General features: G+C 43.1%; 8 pseudogenes; all 8 read left to right on the top strand.

Moving 5' to 3' along the window:
• Positions 1–752: 752 nt before the first annotated feature.
• On the top strand, positions 753–871 carry LOC137122153 (5S ribosomal RNA; annotated as a pseudogene).
• An 857-nt stretch (positions 872–1,728) lies between these two features.
• LOC137122156 (5S ribosomal RNA) lies at positions 1,729–1,847 on the top strand (annotated as a pseudogene).
• Positions 1,848–2,714: 867 nt separating this feature from the next.
• Positions 2,715–2,833, top strand: LOC137122155 (5S ribosomal RNA; annotated as a pseudogene).
• Positions 2,834–3,698: 865 nt separating this feature from the next.
• Positions 3,699–3,817, top strand: LOC137122167 (5S ribosomal RNA; annotated as a pseudogene).
• An 857-nt stretch (positions 3,818–4,674) lies between these two features.
• Positions 4,675–4,793, top strand: LOC137122157 (5S ribosomal RNA; annotated as a pseudogene).
• A 6,944-nt stretch (positions 4,794–11,737) lies between these two features.
• Positions 11,738–11,856, top strand: LOC137122166 (5S ribosomal RNA; annotated as a pseudogene).
• An 857-nt stretch (positions 11,857–12,713) lies between these two features.
• LOC137122165 (5S ribosomal RNA) lies at positions 12,714–12,832 on the top strand (annotated as a pseudogene).
• Positions 12,833–13,689: 857 nt separating this feature from the next.
• Positions 13,690–13,808, top strand: LOC137122158 (5S ribosomal RNA; annotated as a pseudogene).
• Positions 13,809–21,143: the final 7,335 nt, after the last annotated feature.

Genomic DNA, 21,143 nt, shown 5'->3' with positions numbered 1-21,143 from the left:
GTTTTTCAACCATCGTGCTTCATTACTAGTAGACCATGTTACGGTCCTGGCCATATGTGTTGTTTTTATTTTCTCGTTCTTATAGGTGCCCTTCCTGATTGGCCGGATTGAGGGGCAGTACAGGAAGCTGATTGGTCCATCCTACACTTCCTGGAGTTTTAAAAGTACGGTTCCCAACAGCTAGCGAGGCTCTTTCTGGCATCAGCACCTGTTTGCTGTTCTTGGTTTCCAAACCTTATTTAGCATTTTTGAATTGTTAGGTTTTGTGCCGTGGTTTTGTTTATAAATTGTATATTTTGTAAATAGTATTAAATCTGTAGGGGTGAACAGCCATTTTCTTTTGATTGTTTTCTCTTGTTTTCACATTAGGGAGTTAGGGTTAGCGACTGTCTTTTGGTTTGTTTATTTCTATCAGGCTAGCTAGCACTTTCTGTGGGAAATGGCTTATTTTGTTTATTATGTTGGCCTTGGTTCGCCCTGAGTTGTACTGTCATGTTTTGTTTGACACTTTCTTTCGTTTAAAATAAATATCATTCTGTTGGAACATCTCGATCCTGGATTTTGGTTTGGGGATCGGAGAGGGAACATGCTAATTTATCTTTGTATGTTTCACCCTGACCCCCTGGACAGGGGCGTAACAGACCAGTACAGTTATAGTACTTTGTACTTTGCCACATTTATCTTCTTCTTAGCAAGTTTCATGCATTCTGCTTCTCCAACGTTTTTAAGAGCTGTTGATGATGTCAAATGCAGCTTACGGCCACACCGCTCTCTAAGCGCCCGATCTCGTCCGATCTCGGCAGCCAAATAGAGCCGGGCCTGGTTAGTACTTGGTAGGAAGACCGCGTGGGAATACCAGGTGCTGTAAGCTTTTTTGCTTGGGTTTACGGGCAGCACAAGCTGGTGTTACTGCCTATTTATTGATAGAAATTGTTCTATATTTTCATCAAATTTTGTTCTTTCATTGCTGTTTTGCTACTTTATTGGTTTTTCAACCATCGTGCTTCATTACTAGTAGACCATGTTACGGTCCTGGCCATATGTGTTGTTTTTATTTTGTTGTTCTTATAGGTGCCCTGCCTGATTGGCCGGATTGGGGGGCAGTACAGGAAGCTGATTGGTCCATCCTACACTTCCTGGAGTTTTAAAAGTACGGTTCCCAACAGCTAGCAAGGCTCTTTCTGGCAGCAACACCTGTTTGCTGTTCTTGGTTTCCAAACCTTATTTAGCATTTTTGAATTGTTAGGTTTTGTGCCGTGGTTTTGTTTATAAATTGTATATTTTGTAAATAGTATTAAATCTGTAGGGGTGAACAGCCATTTTCTTTGGACTGTTTTCACATTAGGGAGTTGGGGTTAGCGACTGTCGTTTGGTTTGTTTATTTCTATCAGGCTAGCTAGCACTTTCTGTGGGAAATGGCTTATTTTGTTTATTATGTTGGCCTTGGTTCACCCTGAGTTGTAGTGTCATGTTTTGTTTGACACTTTCTTTCGTTTAAAATAAATATCATTCTGTTGGAACATCTCGATCCTGGATTTTGGTTTGGGGATCGGAGAGGGAACATGCTAATTTGTCTTTGTATGTTGCACCCTGACCCCCTAGACAGGGGCGTAACAGACCAGTACAGTTATAGTACTTTGTACTTTGCCACATTTATCTTCTTCTTAGCAAGTGTCATGCATTCTGCTTCTCCAGCGTTTTTAAGAGCTGTTGATGATGTCAAATGCAGCTTACGGCCACACCGCTCTCTAAGCGGCCGATCTCGTCCGATCTCGGTAGCCAAATAGAGCCGGGCCTGGTTAGTACTTGGTAGGAAGACCGCCTGGGAATACCAGGTGCTGTAAGCTTTTTTGCTTGGGTTTACGGGCAGCACAAGCTGGTGTTACTGCCTATTTATTCATAGAAATTGTTCTATATTTTCATCAAATTTTGTTCTCTCATTGCTGTTTTGCTACTTTATTGGTTTGTCAACCATCGTGCTTCATTACTAGTAGACCATGTTACGGTCCTGGCCATATGTGTTGTTTTTATTTTGTTGTTCTTATAGGTGCCCTGCCTGATTGGCCGGATTTGGGGGAAGTACAGGAAGCTGATTGGTCCATCCTACACTTCCTGGAGTTTTAAAAGTACGGTTCCCAACAGCTAGCGAGGCTCTTTCTGGCAGCAGCACCTGTTTGCTGTTCTTGCTTTCCAAACCTTATTTAGCATTTTTGAATTGTTAGGTTTTGTGCCGTGGTTTTGTTTATAAATTGTATATTTTGTAAATAGTATTAAATCTGTAGGGGTGAACAGCCATTTTCTTTTGATTGTTTTCTCTTGTTTTCACATTAGGGAGTTAGGGTTAGCGACTGTCTTTTGGTTTGTTTATTTCTATCAGGCTAGCTAGCACTTTCTGTGGGAAATGGCTTATTTTGTTTATTATGTTGGTTTTGGTTCGCCCTGAGTTGTAGTGTCATGTTTTGTTTGACACTTTCTTTCGTTTAAAATAAATATCATTCTGTTGGAACATTTCGATCCTGGATTTTGGTTTGGGGATCGGAGAGGGAACATGCTAATTTGTCTTTGTATGTTGCACCCTGACCCCCTAGACAGGGGCGTAACAGACCAGTACAGTTATAGTACTTTGTACTTTGCCACATTTATCTTCTTCTTAGCAAGTGTCATGCATTCTGCTTCTCCAGCGTTTTTAAGAGCTGTTGATGATGTCAAATGCAGCTTACGGCCACACTGCTCTCTAAGCGCCCGATCTCGTCCGATCTCGGCAGCCAAATGGAGCCGGGCCTGGTTAGTACTTGGTAGGAAGACCGCCTGGGAATACCAGGTGCTGTAAGCTTTTTTGCTTGGGTTTACGGGCAGCACAAGCTGGTGTTACTGCCTATTTATTCATAGAAATTGTTCTATATTTTCATCAAATTTTGTTCTTTCATTGCTGTTTTGCTACTTTATTGGTTTGTCAACCATCGTGCTTCATTACTAGTAGACCATGTTACGGTTCTGGCCATATGTGTTGTTTTTATTTTGTTGTTCTTATAGGTGCCCTGCCTGATTGGCCGGATTTGGGGGAAGTACAGGAAGCTGATTGGTCCATCCTACACTTGCTGGAGTTTTAAAAGTACGGTTCCCAACAGCTAGCGAGGCTCTTTCTGGCAGCAGCACCTGTTTGCTGTTCTTGCTTTCCAAACCTTATTTAGCATTTTTGAATTGTTAGGTTTTGTGCCGTGGTTTTGTTTATAAATTGTATATTTTGTAAATAGTATTAAATCTGTAGGGGTGGACTGCCATTTTCTTTTGATTGTTTTCTCTTGTTTTCACATTAGGGAGTTAGGGTTAGCGACTGTCTTTTGGTTTGTTTATTTCTATCAGGCTAGCTAGCACTTTCTGTGGGAAATGGCTTATTTTGTTTATTATTGGCCTTGGTTCGCCCTGAGTTGTAGTGTCATGTTTTGTTTGACACTTTCTTTCGTTTAAAATAAATATCATTCTGTTGGAACATCTCGATCCTGGATTTTGGTTTGGGGATCGGAGAGGGAACATGCTAATTTATCTTTGTATGTTTCACCCTGACCCCCTAGACAGGGGCGTAACAGACCAGTACAGTTATAGTACTTTGTACTTTGCCACATTTATCTTCTTCTTAGCAAGTGTCATGCATTCTGCTTCTCTAGCGTTTTTAAGAGCTGTTGATGATGTCAAATGCAGCTTACGGCCACACCGCTCTCTAAGCGCCCGATCCCGTCCGATCTCGGCAGCCAAATAGAGTCGGGCCTGGTTAGTACTTGGTAGGAAGACTGCCTGGGAATACCAGGTGCTGTAAGCTTTTTTGCTTGGGTTTACGGGCAGCACAAGCTGGTGTTACTGCCTATTTATTCATAGAAATTGTTCTATATTTTCATCAAATTTTTTTCTTTCATTGCTGTTTTGCTACTTTATTGGTTTGCCAACCATCGTGCTTCATTACTAGTAGACCATGTTACGGTCCTGGCCATATGTGTTGTTTTTATTTTGTTGTTCTTATAGGTGCCCTGCCTGATTGGCCGGATTGGGGGGCAGTACAGGAAGCTGATTGGTCCATCCTACACTTCCTGGAGTTTTAAAAGTACGGTTCCCAACAGCTAGCGAGGCTCTTTCTGGCATCAGCACCTGTTTGCTGTTCTTGGTTTCCAAACCTTATTTAGCATTTTTGAATTGTTAGGTTTTGTGCCGTGGTTTTGTTTATAAATTGTATATTTTGTAAATAGTATTAAATCTGTAGGGGGGAACTGCCATTTTCTTTGGACTGTTTTCACATTAGGGAGTTAGGGTTAGCGACTGTCTTTTGGTTTGTTTATTTCTATCAAGCTAGCTAGCACTTTCTGTGGGAAATGGATTATTTTGTTTATTATGTTGGCCTTGGTTCACCCTGAGTTGTAGTGTCATGTTTTATTTGACACTTTCTTTCGTTTAAAATAAATATCATTCTGTTGGAACATCTCGATCCTGGATTTTGGTTTGGGGATCGGAGAGGGAACATGCTAATTTATCTTTGTATGTTGCACCCTGACCCCCTAGACAGGGGCGTAACAGACCAGTACAGTTATAGTACTTTGTACTTTGCCACATTTATCTTCTTCTTAGCAAGTGTCATGCATTCTGCTTTTCCAGCGTTTTTAAGAGCTGTTGATGATGTCAAATGCAGCTTACGGCCACACCGCTCTCTAAGCGCCCGATCTCGTCCGATCTCGGCAGCCAAATAGAGCCGGGCCTGGTTAGTACTTGGTAGGAAGACCGCCTGGGAATACCACGTGCTGTAAGCTTCTTTGCTTGGGTTTACGGGCAGCACAAGCTGGTGTTACTGCCTATTTGTAGGCTCTTTCTGGCAGCAGCACCTGTTTGCTGTTTTTGGTTCCCAAACCTGGTTGCAGACAGAGGTGTGGTTTCTCTCTAGAGCGAGCAGTGACGGACCCGCGCATGAGCCTGTTTTGGCGGGCTTTTTCAGTTTGCTTGTGTTTTTTGTCGTAATTTAACTAAATAGATAGAGATTTCGATTTCGTTTATGTTACTAATCCCCCCGGCGGATTTGCTCCGTTCGGGGGCGCTTTCATTTTGCCTTTTTCTTTTTTATTTTATTTTGGATTTGTTTTTTTGCCGAGTGTTACTCGATTCGCCAAGCTACGTAAAATGGAGAATGGCGGAGAAAGACGAGGTAAATTGACGGAGGACGCTGTGAAAATTGTGGCTCCTACCATGAGATGTCGGGGGGAAACGGCAATGCCAGCCGAAATAGAGAACGGAGCGGGAGGAAGCAAACGCCAGGCCGTGGAGCAGGGAGAGAAGAGAAATGGCGGGCAAGTTCCGGGCTTGTCAATGCAGAGGATTACTTCAGCAAAGAGGACGGGGAAAGGAGTGGATTTGGTCGGAGAGCAGTGGCAGAATAGGTTGGAGATTGATGGCATTTGTGTGGATGGAAAACATCAGGAGGAACGGGCGAGGATGCAGACGGAGATGAGCGGAAGACGGGAGACAATGAGAGAAAAAAGGTACGAAAAAGATTTGACTGTATTGGCAGAGGTGGTTGGTGAAGAGAAGGTGAAAACAATGGAACTGTTACGAGCAATACGTGATGTGTGTGGAGGCATAGTTGCGCTGCGTGAGACCGGATCGAATAAATATGAGGTGACGGTAAAAAGTGAAGCTGGAAAGAAAAGGCTACTGGATGGATTTAAAGTTGGTAAAGCGGTGGTAATGGTAAAAACATTAGCAATTGATGAACTGGTGGTGTCTTTTTTGAATTTGCCGGCGTATATAACGGACGAGGAAATTATGGAAAAACTGGACGTGTGGGGAGTGAGAGCGATCTCGCCTATTAAAAGGAGGATGTGGCCCGGGACTGATGTGGCGGACGGTACAAGATATATGAAGGTAAAGTTTAATGAAACTGTGCAGTCACTGCCCTACTCAGCGAAATTCATGACAGCTAATGGTCCGGAGTATTTTAGAGTAATTCACAATAATCAAGTGAAAGTTTGTCGGATGTGCTTACAGCCGGGACACATCGTGAGGGACTGTCCGGATTTCACCTGTTTTAAATGTAATAAACAGGGACATTATGCACGTGAGTGTGATGCCAGGATGCACAGATGTATGGAATGTCATAGCTCCACAGAGGAATGTCAATGTAAAAATATAGATGAAGGGAATGGGGAGGGTAGCAGGGAATCCATCTCCGAGGATGACAGGAGTGAGGTTAGACCTGTAGAGGAGCCAGAGCTGAATATGGGCAGCGAGAGTGAACAGGAGGATGAGGTGGTGTTGGAGACGCAGGGCGGTGACCTGCCTGTGCGGGAGGAACATGGGAGTGAAAGAGAGGATGTGTTGGGATCTAGTATGGATCAAGTGCTGGCAGAGTGGAGCGGGGATAGGGCGGGTCACCCTGAAGGGGGTTGGCTGAGCCCATCTTGGCTCGCTTCACAGAAGGTCCCCTCTCATAATGGAATACCACCCGCCCCTAGAGAGGAAGACTCGGATGCTGCCCTGCTGGCTCCCCAGGCTGACAGTATAGAGTCAGATTCGGAGATGGATGTTCAGCAGATAAAGCAGGTTAGAAAACGTCCACAGCAAGAGAAATCAGGGAGGAGTGAGGGAGGGAATAGAGGCAAAGGGAAAAAACAGCTTAGGAAATGACCTTTTTAATCGGTGTTTACTTGATAATGCTGCTTCAATCGCAAAATTTAAACGGGTTAACAAATATTGGGAAAATAGAGCAACTCTGTGGAGAAATGGCATGCGACATCTTGTGTGTCCAGGAATGTAGGTGGTCCATGGACAAAATAGACACTATAAAATCTTTTTGGAGAGGGGAGCTCTTTTACTCCCTCTCCTCTGACAAAACTGCTGGAGTGGCAATTTTTGTAAAGCCGGGTGTGTGTGAGAGTATTGTGGAGATTTTTAAGGATGGACAGGGTAGACTAATTGTTATTGATATAATACATTATAATAAAAAATATAGAATTCTGAATTTGTACGGTCCGAACAGTGAACCTGAAAGGAGAGGTTTCTTTGAGCGCTGCAAAAGGTGGACAGATGATCGCTCGGTAGTGATAGGAGATTGGAATGTTGCTCTGACTAAGGCGGACGTAGGAGTTAATAATACATTTAAACAAGACATTAGTAGATCGGCTGTTTTTGTATGGATGGATGAGTGTGATTTGATAGATGCGTGGAGAGTGCTGAACCCCGGCACCCGGGCGTATTCGCGCAGGCAAGTGGTATTGGGCAGGCTAAAGCAATCCAGGATTGACCTGTGTTTGTTGGCGTCGAGTTTGGTGCAAGAATTAAATGAGTGTAAATATTGTTTTTGTTCCTGGAGTGATCATGCCTGTTTAAAGGTGACTCTAGGGGAGGGTGGTATGCAAAGGAATGGGGGCCTGTGGTGTTTTAACACTTCCCTCCTTGAAGATCAAGTTTTTAAAGATAAAATGAAGTCTTTTCTCTCTGCTCTATGTGATGAGAGTGATTATGTCGTGGATATCATTGAGTGGTGGGAGCGCACCAAATTTAAAATTAAAAAGCGTTGTATCGCTCTGAGCAGAGAGAAGAGGCTGAGGGAAAAGACAGAGGAGGCTGAGCTGAGACATCATCTAAAAGAGGAGCTTGAGCTTATTGAGGCTGAGTGTGACCGTCCCTTGGATGTCTATCTTGGATTGAGGGAGCAGCTGAGACGGTTAGATGAGAGAAAATGCAGAGGCGCAATGATCCGCAGTAAAGCACAACACATGTTGAAAGGGGAGCGCTGTACTGCTTTTTTTCTAGGTTTGGAAAAAAGGAAACAGGCAAAAACATACATACCAGAAATAAAAGACCTTGATGGAAACACACATACTGATATAGTGGATATTTTACAAGCAATACAAGACTACTACGCTAATTTGTTTAGCAAACAACATATTAAAAAAGCACAAATGGACACAGTATTAGGAAAAATTGGCTGCTCCCTCAGTCACGAGGATGCGGCTCTGTGTGATGGTGACATTCAGATTGAAGAAGTGAGAGCAGCGATTGGAAACCTTAATACATCTAAAAGCCCGGGTGTGGATGGTCTCTCAGCTGAGTTTTACCAACATTTCAGCAACATACTGGCCCCCGTCCTCTGCAGGCTATACTCTGCCATGCAGGAGGAGAACAGGTGCGCGGAGTCTTTTTTAAGGGGTGTGATCACTCTAGTTTATAAAAACAAAGGCGCCAGAGATGACCTGGCAAATTATAGGCCAATTAGTCTGCTCAATACTGACTATAAGATCCTCGCTAAGGTGCTAGGGTTCAGGCTTAAGGGAGTGATTGGCTCGATAGTTGGGCCTACCCAGACTTACAGCATTCTGGGGAGGGATATCGCTGACTGCATTTTGTCAACAAAATTCTCATTGGAGAATTTAATGGCTACAGGAGGTATATACCTTAATGTAGATCTAGAGAAGGCATTTGACAGAGTGAGTCACGATTTTCTCTTCGAGTGTCTGGGGGTTTTTGGGTTCGGCCCAACTTTTCGAGGGTGGATGAAGTTACTGTACAGCCGAGCTACTAGTGTCGTGAAGTGCAATGGCTTCGTGACAGATCCCGTCCCCTTAGAAAGATCAGTGAGACAGGGGTGCCCCCTATCAGCTATGCTCTATGCAATAGTGGCAGAACCTCTAGCACAGTCAATTATATCTGACTCTCAAATAATTGGGATCACGTCGCCCAGAGGAACTGATTTCAAAATAGCACAATATGCGGATGATATTAACATCATGGTCAGGGATGGGGATAGTTTGCGAAGGGTTTTGCAACATCTAGATGCATATGAGCAAGCTGCGGGAGCACGGGTAAATAAGGACAAATCGAGTTTGATCCTGGGGCCTGGTACTGTTCTTGGGGAGGAAGGCCAGCATTTTAAAAGGGGCGGGCCTGAGGTTAAAGTACTTGGTGTATATTTGGGCTCACAACCAGAAGACAGCAGTCGTAGATCCTGGGAAGAGCAGGTTGCGGGGTGTAGATCAAGGCTCGCACTGTGGAGAATGAGGGGATTAGGTTTAAAAGGGAAAATCACTGTAATAAATGCAGTAATTGTGCCGAGACTTGTCTACACCATGCAGGTTTGTCACCTGCCGAGTGATGTACTGGTACGCCTGAGCAGCGCTATTGAGGATTTTCTATGGAAGGGGAGAGCAATGAAAATTGCACATAAGACACTGGTCGGGCCGTACAAAAAGGGGGGACTCAAACTGTGTAATTTAAAAGCGAAATTGAAGTCATTAAGAATAAAACTGTTTAAGAAAATGCTGAGCCAGAAAACTAAAAACATATGGGAGGATTATTTGTATGATGATGTACTGAAAAGAGGTATGTGCGGCTTTTACAATCTATGTAGCGTCACACTCGGCCGGCCTATTGTGGGAACATGTCCACTCTTCCAGGAGGCGGCTGAGGCATGGGTGGAAATCCTGCCCCAGTTGGAGTGTGTAATTACATCAAAACAAAGTGTGTTAAACCAGCCCATCTTTGGGAACCCCTGCCTCAGCGGCCGAGAGGGATGTAAGGCCGGTCGGGGCTTCTTGACTGAGGCGCTACATCAGATTAAAGATGTTTTAGACCAGACAGGGGCTCCTAGCCCTCTTGCGGTATTTAGTAAAATTAGGATGAAAGGGTTTAATATAAAAAAGGCTAGAGTTGTGCGATTTTGTGATGATTTATTAGAGCGAATGCCGCAAGAGTGGAAAGAGTGGTTGTCGGAAGTGAATGAGGATCGGGTGGAGGACGACGAGCTGGATTTTGCTCTGACCTGTGACGTCAAAAACAGAAAACTGCAAGATTTACAATCAAAATTTTGGTATAGGGTTTTAATTAACAAAATATTCCAAGAACCTACAGCAAACACTGCATGGTCTCATCTCTTTCTTACCCGTCCCGTCTCTGAAATTTGGACAAATATACACAGTAAGTGGCTTCCCCCTGCAATAGCAAACTCAAACTTCCTGCTGCGTCACAGAAGGGTGCTGGTTTCTGTCGTCCTTCACCAGATAAGTAAAAGCACGTATGCGAGAACCTGTCCGGTCTGTAGGGTGGAAGATGAAGATTTTAACCACTTTATGCTATACTGTACAGTCACACGGGATTTCAGGGACTGGGTTAAAACGTTGTTAATCAATAAGTGTAAACTGCCTAAGTTAGAAGGGGAAGCATGGGACTGGGTGTGGTGCTTTGGGAAACAAAAAGGTGATAAAAGATGTAATGTTGGTTTAATCAATTTTTTATTGAGTGTAGCACGTCATGTGTTGTATGTTGGTAGAAATTATGCTTTGTATGGGGGGAAAAGGACAAACAGGGTGGGTTTTTTTCAAAATATGGTGACACATTACATGAGAATTCTGTTTTCAGTGGATGAGGATGAGTTTATAGCTAGGTGGGGGGCAAGGAATGATTTATGTGAGCTGGATGGGGAGGGTAGATTGCACTTCGATTTTGGGTGAATTTATTTAACCTTGTAGTATATGGGCGTATATATTTAAGAATGTATGTGTGTATGTAGGTGTATGTATATATGTATATATATGTGTGTATGTATATATATGTATGTATACATGTATATATGTGCATACAAATATGTGGAAAAAAGGGGAAGAGGCTTGCTTTGCTTTAATTTGTTTGATTTACTGTTAAAAAGACGAATGAATTTACTCTTTTTCTTTATGTTTCTCTGTATATAGTTAATTTTTATTTTGTAAAGTGTATTTTTGATAATAAAAAGATAAAAAAAAAAATAAGCGCCCGATCTCGTCCGATCTCGGCAGCCAAATAGAGCCGGGCCTGGTTAGTACTTGGTAGGAAGACCGCCTGGGAATACCAGGTGCTGTAAGCTTTTTTGCTTGGGTTTACGGGCAGCACAAGCTGGTGTTACTGCCTATTTATTCATAGAAATTGTTCTATATTTTCATCAAATTTTGTTCTTTCATTGCTGTTTTGCTACTTTATTGGTTTGTCAACCATCGTGCTTCATTACTAATAGACCATGTTACGGTCCGGGCCATATGTGTTGTCATTATTTTCTTGTTCTTATAGGTGCCCTGCCTGATTGGCCGGATTGGGGGGCAGTACAGGAAGCTGATTGGTCCATCCTACACTTCCTGGAGTTTTAAAAGTACGGTTCCCAACAGCTAGCGAGGCTCTTTCTGGCAGCAGCACCTGTTTTCTGTTCTTGCTTTCCAAACCTTATTTAGCATTTTTGAATTGTTAGGTTTTGTGCCGTGGTTTTGTTTATAAATTGTATATTTTGTAAATAGTATTAAATCTGTAGGGGTGGACTGCCATTTTCTTTTGATTGTTTTCTCTTGTTTTCACATTAGGGAGTTAGGGTTAGCGACTGTCTTTTGGTTTGTTTATTTCTATCAGGCTAGCTAGCACTTTCTGTGGGAAATGGCTTATTTTGTTTATTATGTTGGCCTTGGTTCGCCCTGAGTTGTAGTGTCATGTTTTGTTTGACACTTTCTTTCGTTTAAAATAAATATCATTCTGTTGGAACATGTCGATCCTGGATTTTGGTTTGGGGATCGGAGAGGGAACATGCTAATTTATCTTTGTATGTTGCACCCTGACCCCCTAGACAGGGGCGTAACAGACCAGTACAGTTATAGTACTTTGTACTTTGACACATTTATCTTCTTCTTAGCAAGTTTCATGCATTCTGCTTCTCTAGCGTTTTTAAGAGCTGTTGATGATGTCAAATGCAGCTTACGGCCACACCGCTCTCTAAGCGCCCGATCTCGTCCGATCTCGGCAGCCAAATAGAGCCGGGCCTGGTTAGTACTTGGTAGGAAGACCGCCTGGGAATACCAGGTGCTGTAAGCTTTTTTGCTTGGGTTTACGGGCAGCACAAGCTGGTGTTACTGCCTATTTATTCATAGAAATTGTTCTATATTTTCATCAAATTTTGTTCTTTCATTGCTGTTTTGCTACTTTATTGGTTTGTCAACCATCGTGCTTCATTACTAGTAGACCATGTTACGGTCCTGGCCATATGTGTTGTTTTTATTTTGTTGTTCTTATAGGTGCCCTGCCTGATTGGCCGGATTTGGGGGAAGTACAGGAAGCTGATTGGTCCATCCTACACTTCCTGGAGTTTTAAAAGTACGGTTCCCAACAGCTAGCGAGGCTCTTTCTGGCATCAGCACCTGTTTGCTGTTCTTGGTTTCCAAACCTTATTTAGCATTTTTGAATTGTTAGGTTTTGTGCCGTGGTTTTGTTTATAAATTGTATATTTTGTAAATGGTATTAAATCTGTAGGGGTGAACTGCCATTTTCTTTGGACTGTTTTCACATTAGGGAGTTAGGGTTAGCGACTGTCTTTTGGTTTGTTTATTTCTATCAGGCTAGCTAGCACTTTCTGTGGGAAATGGCTTATTTTGTTTATTATGTTGGCCTTGGTTCGCCCTGAGTTGTAGTGTCATGTTTTGTTTGACACTTTCTTTCGTTTAAAATAAATATCATTCTGTTGGAACATCTCGATCCTGGATTTTGGTTTGGGGATCGGAGAGGGAACATGCTAATTTATCTTTGTATGTTGCACCCTGACCCCCTAGACAGGGGCGTAACAGACCAGTACAGTTATAGTACTTTGTACTTTGCCACATTTATCTTCTTCTTAGCAAGTGTCATGCATTCTGCTTCTCCAGCGTTTTTAAGAGCTGTTGATGATGTCAAATGCAGCTTACGGCCACACCGCTCTCTAAGCGCCCGATCTCGTCCGATCTCGGCAGCCAAATAGAGCCGGGCCTGGTTAGTACTTGGTAGGAAGACCGCCTGGGAATACCAGGTGCTGTAAGCTTTTTTGCTTGGGTTTACGGGCAGCACAAGCTGGTGTTACTGCCTATTTATTCATAGAAATTGTTCTATATTTTCATCAAATTTTGTTCTGTCATTGCTGTTTTGCTACTTTATTGGTTTGCCAACCATTGTGCTTCATTACTAGTAGACCATGTTACGGTCCTGGCCATATGTGTTGTTTTTATTTTCTTGTTCTTATAGGTGCCCTGCCTGATTGGCCGGATTGGGGGGCAGTACAGGAAGCTGATTGGTCCATCCTACACTTCCTGGAGTTTTAAAAGTACGGTTCCCAACAGCTAGCGAGGCTCTTTCTGGCATCAGCACCTGTTTGCTGTTCTTGGTTTCCAAACCTTATTTAGCATTTTTGAATTGTTAGGTTTTGTGCCGTGGTTTTGTTTATAAATTGTATATTTTATAAATAGTATTAAATCTGTAGGGGTGAACTGCCATTTTCTTTGGACTGTTTTCACATTAGGGAGTTAGGGTTAGCGACTGTCTTTTGGTTTGTTTATTTCTATCAGGCTAGCTAGCACTTTCTGTGGGAAATGGCTTATTTTGTTTATTATGTTGGCCTTGGTTCGCCCTGAGTTGTAGTGTCATGTTTTGTTTGACACTTTCTTTCGTTTAAAATAAATATCAGTCTGTTGGAACATCTCGATCCTGGATTTTGGTTTGGGGATCGGAGAGGGAACATGCTAATTTATCTTTGTATGTTGCACCCTGACCCCCTAGACAGGGGCGTAACAGACCTGTACAGTTATAGTACTTTGTACTTTGCAACATTTATCTTCTTCTTAGCAAGTGTCATGCATTCTGCTTCTCCAGCGTTTTTAAGAGCTGTTGATGATGTCAAATGCAGCTTACGGCCACACCGCTCTCTAAGCGCCCGATCACGTCCGATCTCGGCAGCCAAATAGAGCCGGGCCTGGTTAGTACTTGGTAGGAAGACCGCCTGGGAATACCAGATGCTGTAAGCTTTTTTGCTTGGGTTTACGGGCAGCACAAGCTGGTGTTACTGCCTATTTATGCATAGAAATTGTTCTATATTTTCATCAAATTTTGTTCTTTCATTGCTGTTTTGCTACTTTATTGGTTTGTCAACCATCGTGCTTCATTATTAGTAGACCATGTTACGGTCCTGGCCATATGTGTTGTTTTTATTTTGTTGTTCTTATAGGTGCCCTGCCTGATTGGCCGGATTGGGGGGCAGTACAGGAAGCTGATTGGTGCATCCTACACTTCCTGGAGTTTTAAAAGTACGGTTCCCAACAGCTAGCGAGGCTCTTTCTGGCATCAGCACCTGTTTGCTGTTCTTGGTTTCCAAACCTTATTTAGCATTTTTGAATTGTTAGGTTTTGTGCCGTGGTTTTGTTTATAAATTCTATATTTTGTAAATAGTATTAAATCTGTAGGGGTGAACTGCCATTTTCTTTTGACTGTTTTCACATTAGGGAGTTAGTGACTGTCTTTTGGTTTGTTTATTTCTATCAGGCTAGCTAGCACTTTCTGTGGGAAATGGCTTATTTTGTTTATTATGTTGGCCTTGGTTCGCCCTGAGTTGTAGTGTCATGTTTCGTTTGACACTTTCTTTCGTTTAAAATAAATAGCATTCTGTTGGAACATCTCGATCCTGGATTTTGGTTTGGGGATCCTAATTTATCTTTGTATGTTGCACCCTGACCCCCTAGACAGGGGCGTAACAGACCAGTACAGTTATAGTACTTTGTACTTTGCCACATTTATCTTCTCTTAGCAAGTGTCATGCATTCTGCTTCTCCAGCGTTTTTAAGAGCTGTTGATGATGTCAAATGCAGCTTACGGCCACACCGCTCTCTAAGCGCCCGATTGGAGGAGGACAGGGGTATGGTCTTTCTGAGTCAGTGTGCTTTCAGGAAGGGACACGTATGTGAGCTGCTTCGCGTTTGACGTGCATTTTTCGTTTTCGTATTAGTGTTTTGCCTATCCAGTGTAGTGCGTTTGAGTTTGTATTCATTATTTTTATGAAACCCCCCGGCGGAGTTTCTCCGTTCGGGGGCGCCTTTATTTTTTGTGGTTTTTCTAGTTTTTGAACTTTTTTGGGTTTTCTTTTTCGCGCGATTTCTGATAGACTGCTCATAATGGAGAACGGCAGAGGCATGCGAGAAGAAGAAGCCTGTTTAACAGTGGCTGGAAAGAGTGGAAGGAGAAGAATGGATACGGAGAAAATTGGCGTCTATAGGGAAAGCGCATTGAGAGGGAATGAGCTGGAGCTGGCGGAGGAGACGAGGAAGTCGCTGAATAAGGGTGTCAAGCAGATTGAGAAAAGAATGGAGATTGCAAAGGAGCGGCCTGGACGGAGAATGGAGAATGACTGTTTGGCGGCAGATGAGAGACAACAGGGAGAACGGGTAAGCACGCGATCGGAGCCGGGTGGAGCGACAGAGACACGGAAAGAAATGCGGTATGATAGGGACTTGACTGTATTGGCTGAGGTGGTGGGAGAAGAGAAAGTTAAGACAATGGAACTGCTGAGAGCAATGCGTGATGTGTGTGGAGGCATCGTTGCATTGCGTGAGACGGGGCCGAATAAATATGAGGTGACGGTCAAGAGCGAAGCTGGAAAGAAAAGACTTTTAGATGGATTTAAAGTGGGTAGAGCAGTGGTGATGGTGAAAACTTTAGTTATCGATGAATTGGTGGTGTCATTTTTGAATTTGCCTGCCTATATTGCGGATGAGGACATTTTGGAAAAATTGGATGTGTGGGGAGTGAGAGCAATCTCTCCTATTAAAAGACGGTTGTGGCCTGGGACTGACGTGGCGGACGGAACAAGATATGTTAAAGTTAAATTTAATGAAACTGTGCAATCATTACCATATTCCTCAAAATTTATGACGGCCACAGGTCCTGAATACTTCAGGGTCATTCATAATAATCAGGTTAAAGTGTGTAGGATGTGTTTACAGCCTGGGCATATAGTTAGAGATTGCCCAGATTTCACATGCTTTAAATGCAATAAACAGGGTCATTATGCACGTGAGTGTGATGCCTGGGTGCACAGGTGTGTTGCGTGCCATACCCCAGCGGAGCAATGTAATTGCCATAATGCAGGTGAAGGGGAAGGGGAGGTAGACCGGGACTCCATCTCTGATGATGAGTGGAGTAATGTCAGGCCTGCAGAGGAGCCAGCCCTGGGTAGCGAGACAGAGAGTGGGAATGAGCTTGGAGATGAGGTGGTGTCACAGAGTGCTGACTTGTTGGTGCAAGAGGGCATAAGAAATGAGGGGGTCGATGAGCTAGGATCCAGTATGGATCATGTGCTGGCGGACTGGAGCGGGGATGCGGCGAGTCGCCCTGAAGGGGGCTGGCTAGGCTCACCACGGCCTGAGCCGAATGAGCCTCACTCTCAAAATGAAATAGAGTCCACCACTCGAATACCCACTTCTGATGTAGCCCTGCTGGCTCCCCAGGCTAGTAGCGTGGACTCAGATTTAGAGATGGATGTCCAATGGGTAAAACGGGTCAGGAAGAGGGCACAGCAGGGTAAGCCAAGTGGAACTGAGGGAGGGTAAAGAAAGAAAGGTAAGAAATATGCCAAAAAATGACAGGGCCGATTTTAGTTTTTTTTCTGGGAATGCTGCTTCTCTCTCAAAATTTGAATGGTCTTAAAAACATTGAGAAAATTGAACAGCTTTGCGGGAAAATGCTGTGTGACATCCTGTGCGTCCAGGAATGCAGGTGGACCTCTGAGACAATAAAAAGCATAAAGTGCTTTTGGAGAGGGGATCTTTTTTATTCTCTCTCCCCAGACAAAACTGCAGGGGTAGCAATCTTTGTAAAGCCTGGATTGTTTGAGAGTGTCCTGCAAATTTCTAAGGATGATCAGGGAAGGCTACTGGTGATTGATGTAATTGAACAGAGTCAGAGATATAGAATTGTGAATTTATATGGGCCAAATAGGGAAGGAGAGAGGAGGGTTTTTTTCAGGCGCTGTAAAAGATGGACAGATGATCGCTCGGTGGTGATAGGGGACTGGAATGTGACACTGGCTAGGATAGATGTGGGTGTCAACAATAAATTTAAGAATGACACTAGTAGGTCGGCTGTGTTTGAATGGATGGAAGAGTGTGACTTGATGGATGCATGGAGAGTACTGAACCCCGGTACCCGTGCGTATTCGCGCAGGCAAGTGGTGTTGGGCAGGCTGAAACAATCTAGAATAGATTTGTGCTTGCTAGCGTCAGGTTTGGTTACGGTTTTAAATAACTGTAAATATGAGTTTTGCACTTGGAGTGATCATGCCTCTCTGAGAGTGGCTCTAGGGGAGGGCAGGGTGCAGAGGAATGGGGGCTTGTGGTGCTTTAATTCAAGCCTCTTAGAGGATGGATTTTTTAGAGCAAAAATGGAGTCTTTTCTCTCTGCTCTATGTGATCAAAGTGAGTTTGTGGTTGACATCATTGAGTGGTGGGAGCGCACTAAGTTAAAAATCAAGAAGCGCTGCATCGCATTGAGCAGAGAGAAAAGACAAAGAGAGAAAAGAGAGGAGGATGAGCTGAGGGACCGCCTGAAAAAGGAGCTTGAGTTGGTTGAGGCTGGGTGTGGACATCCGTTGGAGACGTATCTTGTGCGGAGGGAGCAGTTGAGACAGCTGGATGAGAGAAAATGCGGGGGTGCAATGATCCGCAGCAAAGCGCAGCATATGTTGAAAGGTGAGCGCTGTACTGCATTTTTTCTGGGTTTGGAAAAGAGGAAACAGACCAAAACATATATTTCTGAAATAAAGGACTCGGAGGGTAACACACATACTGATTCAGTGGATATTTTACAAACCGTGCAAGATTTCTATTCCAATTTGTTTAGTAGGCAAAAGATATCACAGATAAAGTTAAATCAAGTACTTGGGAAAATTAGCTGCTCCCTCAGTCACGAGGATGCGGCTTTGTGTGATGAAAACATCCAGCTGGAAGAAGTGAAAGAGGCAATCTTAGCCCTGAATACGTCAAGGAGCCCAGGTTCGGACGGTCTCTAAGCTGAATTCTATCAGCATTTCAGTTACCTGCTTGCCCCTGTCCTCTGCAGACTGTTTTTTGGCCATACAGGAGGAGGGCAGGTGCGCAGAGTCCTTCATGAGGGGAGTGATCACTCTAGTGTATAAAAATAAAGGGGAAAAATCTGACCTAGCAAACTATAGACCAATTAGCCTGCTCAACACTGACTATAAGATCCTGACTAAGGTACTGGGTTTTAGGCTCAAAGGAGTGATCGGCTCGATAATTGGGCCTACCCAGACTTACAGTATTCCTGGGAGGGATATTGCTGACTGCATCCTGTCAACAAAGTTGTCTTTTGAAAATCTAATGATGACAGGGGGCATATACCTCAGTGTTGACTTGGAGAAGGCATTTGACAGGGTCAGTCATGAGTTTCTCTTTGGATGTCTGGGGGTTTTTGGGTTCGGCCCAATTTTTCGAGAATGGGTGAAGTTGTTGTACAGCCGGGCTACTAGTGTCGTGAAATGTAACGGCCTCTTAACAGATCCTTTCCCCCTAGAGAGATCAGTAAGGCAGGGATGTCCGCTGTCTGCTATGCTATATGCAATTGTAGCAGAGCCTCTTGCACAATCCATTATAACCGATCCGCTTATCAAGGGGATAACATCTCCCAAAGGTAATGAGTTCAAAATAGCTCAGTATGCGGATGATATAAGTATTATGGTTAAGGATGGTGAGAGTTTACAACAGGTGCTAAAGCACCTTGAAGCATATGAGCAGGCGGCGGGAGCGCGAGTTAATAGGGAGAAATCCAGCCTTATTTGTGGGCCCGGGTCTGCTCTAGGGGATGTGGGTCTGAATTTTAAAAGGGGTGAGACTGAGGTCAAGCTACTTGGGATATATATTTGTCCTCAGCCGCTGGTCAGCGTCCGCAAAACCTGGGAGGAGAGGCTCGCGTGGTGTAGGTCCAGGCTTGGGCTGTGGAAGATGAGAGGTCTTGGGCTGAAGGGAAGAGTGGTCATTATAAACTCCATAATAGTGCCGGGGCTGGTCTATGCCATGCAGGTCTGTCACCTGCCGGGCGATGTACTGTCCGGGCTGTGCAGCGCTATCAGTGGTTTCTTGTGGAAAGGCAAGGCCTTCACTATTGCTCACAAGACACTAGTTGGGCCATACGCAAAAGGGGGTTTGAATCTCTGTGATTTGAAAACCAAATTAATATCTTTAAGACTGAAACTTTTTAAAAAATGGCTATATGATAAGACAGATTATATTTGGAAGGACTACTTGGACGCAGAGATAAGGAGGAGGGGTGCGTGTGGGGAGTACAATTTATGCAGCAGTGCGCTGGCACGGCCTGTGGCAGATGCAGACCCACTTTTCCAGGAGGCCGCTGAGGCGTGGGTTCAGGTCTTGCCACATCTAGAGTGCAAATTGATTTCGAAAGTAGATGTACTTAAGCAACCAATCTTTGGTAACCCGCGTCTCGGTGGCCGGGAGAGATTCCTGGTTAGCCGGGGGGCCTTAAATGGGGTGTTTCACCAAATTGGGGATGTTCTGGACCAGACAGGGGCCTTAAACCCTCTGGAAGTCCTTAAAAAAGTAAGAAGGACAGGTGTGAACATCAGATGGGCCAAGGTGTTACATTTCTGTACAGATATCTGTCAGAGAATGCCACTGGAATGGAGGGAGAAGTTGCAGGAAGCAGATGGTGAGCTGGTGGGGGATGGCAGAATTGATTTTTCACTCTCCTGTGATCTCAAAAATAGGGATTTCAAAGATTTACAGTCAAAATTTTGGTACAAGGTTCTAATTGACAAGATATTCAAACAGCCCACAGCAAACTCCTCATGGTCGCATGTGTTCCCTACCCGACCCACTTCTACAATCTGGACTAATATGCATGATAAATGGCTCCCCCCTGCGATAGCTAATACAAATTTCAGACTGCGTCACAGGAGAGTGCTTGTCTCTGTCGTCCTACACCAGATCAGTAAGCACACATATGTGAGAACATGTGCGGTCTGCGGGATGGAGGATGAGGATTTTAATCACTTGTTGTTGTGCTGTGCGGTCACACAAAAATTCAGGAATTGGGTAAAAAGTTTATTAAGAAATAAGTGTAAGGTGACTGGTTTGGAAGGTGAGGCATGGGATTGGGTGTGGTGTTTTGGGTTAGACAAGGGACATACAAAAATAAATGTGGGGTTAGTGAATTTCTTGTTGAGTGTAGCTCGTCATGTTGTGTATATAGCCAGGAATTATGCATTGTATGAAGGGAAAAAGATGAAGAGGGTGTTGATTTTTCAAAATATGGTGTCACATTATTTGAGTATTCTGTTTTCGGTTGATAATGAGGGGTTTCTCATTAAATGGGGGGTAAAAAATGATTTATGTGTGTTAGATAGGGAGGGTAGATTGCACTTTGATTTTGGGTGAATTTTATTGACCTATTATTGTATATGTATGTATGTATGTATGTATGTATGTATGTATGTATGTATGTATGTATGTGTGTGTGTGTATATATATATATATATATATATATATATATATATATATATATATATATATATATATATATATATATATATATATATGGGTATGTGTATGTGTATATGAATGTATATGTGTATAATGTATGTGTGTGTGTGTTTGTATATATGTTTGTATGTATATATGTATATATATAGATATGGATGTATATAGAGAGGTATGTGTGTAAAAGTATGGGTGTATATATAGATCTATATATATATATAGATATATAGATCTATATATATATAGATATATATAGATAGATAGATATGACAGGTTTACAATGTGTGGTTATGGTTATCCCCCTATATTTATAAATATATGTATTTACATTAGAGAAATAGATCTTGCTTTAAGTTGTTTAATTTAGTTGAAAGGCCTATGGATGTAATGTTTTGTTTACTTATCTCTGTATATACCTAATTTCTTTTTGTAAAGTGTATTTTTGATAATAAAAAGATTAAAAAAAAAAAAAAAATGAAGCGCCCGATCTCGGCCGATCTCGGCAGAAAATAGGGCCGGGCCTTGTTAGTACTAGGTAGGAAAACCGCCTGGGAATACCAGGTGCTGTAAGCTTTTTTGCTTGGGTTTACGGGCAGCACAAGCTGGTGTTACTGCCTATTTATTCATAGAAATTGTTCTATATTTTCATCAAATTTTGTTTTTTCATTGCTGTTTTGCTACTTTATTGGTTTGTCAATCATCGTGCTTCATTACTAGTAGACCATGTTACGGTCCTGGCCATATGTGTTGTTTTTATTTAGTTGTTCTTATAGGTGCCCTGCCTGATTGGCCAGATTGGGG

The sequence above is a fragment of the Channa argus genome, unplaced genomic scaffold (genome assembly GCF_033026475.1).
Source record: "Channa argus isolate prfri unplaced genomic scaffold, Channa argus male v1.0 Contig145, whole genome shotgun sequence".
Lineage (NCBI taxonomy): Eukaryota > Metazoa > Chordata > Actinopteri > Anabantiformes > Channidae > Channa > Channa argus.
This window is presented reverse-complemented; position numbering and strand designations above follow the sequence as displayed.